Source organism: Patagioenas fasciata, chromosome 21 (assembly GCF_037038585.1).
Source record: "Patagioenas fasciata isolate bPatFas1 chromosome 21, bPatFas1.hap1, whole genome shotgun sequence".
NCBI lineage: Eukaryota > Metazoa > Chordata > Aves > Columbiformes > Columbidae > Patagioenas > Patagioenas fasciata.
This window is the reverse complement of record NC_092540.1, coordinates 7,243,672-7,245,515: the sequence shown is the minus strand read 5'-3', so window position 1 is coordinate 7,245,515 and position 1,844 is coordinate 7,243,672.

Here is a 1,844-nt window from a genome sequence, read left to right as displayed (position 1 = left end):
CAGGCTTAGGGGTGCAGGGTTTGGGGGTGCAGGGTTTAAAGGGGCAGGATATGGGGTGAACGATTTGGGGCTGCACATTTTGTGGGGGTGCAAGATTTGAGAGTGCAGGGATTTGGGGTGAGCGATTTCAGGGTGCCAGGTTTGGGGGGGAAGGATCTGCGGGTGCAGGGTTTGTCAGTGCATTGATTGGGGGTCAGAATTTGAGGGTGCAGGGTTTGTGGGGCAGGATTTTGGGTGCAGGGTTTGGGGAGCAGGATCTGGGGGTGATGGAATTGGTTGAGAAGGTTTCGCAGGCCGGCTTTGGGGGAGCAGAGTTCAGGGGTGCAAGGTTTTGGGGGACAGGTTTGGACATAAAAGATTCGGGGGCGAATGGTTTGGGGGAACGATTTGGGGGTGCAGGATTTTGGGGTGCAGGATTTGGTATTACAGGTTTTGGGGATTCATGGCTTGGGAGGAAGGATTTAGGGGTGCAGGGTTTCAAGATGCAGGATTTGGGGTGCAGTATTTGGGGTTGCAGGTTTGGGGGTGCAAGTTGTGGGGCGGCAGGATATCGGGTATAGGGTTCTGGGCTGCAGGGTTTGGGGGTGCAGGATTTCAACGTGCAGGGTTCTGGGGTGCAGTATCTGGGGGTCCAGGGTTTGGCAGTGCATTGGCTTTGGGGTTTGAAGGATTTGGGGCTGCAGGGTTTAGGGATGCAGGATTTGGGGGTGCAGGATTTGGGGGTGCAGAGTTAGGGGGCAGGATTTTCAGTGCAGGGCTTCAGGGCACAGAACTTGGTGGTGCAGGATCTGGGGGTGCAGGTTTCGGTGGGGAATTTGGGGGTGCAGGGTGTTGAGGAAGGATCTGGGGGTGCAATATTTGGGTTTTAAGGGTTACGGGGGGCAGGATCTGGAAGTGCAGAGTTTGGGGACAGGACCTGGGGGTGCAGCGTTTGGGGTTACAGGTTTTGGGGGTGCAGGGTTAAGGGAATTGTTTGAGGTGCAGGGTTATGAGAGTGCAGGATTTCTGGGTGCAGAGTTAGGGGTGCTGGGTATGGGGCAGCAGGATCTGGGGTGCAGGTTTTGGGGGTGCATTCATTTGGGGGGAGGATCTGGGGGTGCAGGGTTTAAGGGTTCAGGATCTGGAGGTGTAGGGTTTTGGGGTGAAAGATTTGGGGGTGCAGTGTTAAGGGGTGGAGGCTTAGAGGTGCAAGATTTGGGGGTGCAGGGTGTTCGTGTGTCTGATTTGGGGGTGCAGGGTCTGGGGGTGCAAGATCCTGGAATTCAGGATCTGGGGGTTCAGGATTTGGGGCTGCAGGGTATGGGAGGGAAGGATCTGGGGCTTCAGGATTTGGGGGTGCACCGTTTGGGGGTGCAGGGTTTAGAAGTCAGGTCTAAGAGTGCAGGGTTTGGGGTGCAGGGGCTTGGGGGGAAATTTAATGTTGCAGAGTGTGGGGTGCACAGGACTGGGACACAGGATTTGGGGGTGCGGGGTTTCAGGGTTCAGGATTTGGAGGTGTGGAGTTTTGGGGTGCAGGGGTTGGGAGTGCAGGGTGGTGGGGGTGAGAGATTTGGGTGCAGGATTTGGGGGTGCAGAGTTTTGGAAGGCAAGGACCTGGGGCTGCAGGATTTGGGGGTTCAGTGTTTAGGGCAGCACAATCTTGGGGTGCAGGGGTTTGCAGTGAAAGGTTTCGTAGGCAGGATTTGGGGTGCCGGATTCTGGGGTGCTGGGTTTTGGGGTACAGGATTTGGTGTTGCAGGGATGGGGTTGAAGGGCTTGGGTTTCCAGGCCTTTGAGGTGCAAGGTTTGGAGGTGCAAGGTTTGGGAGGGAATTCTTTGGGGTGCAGGGTTTGGGGGCAGGTTTA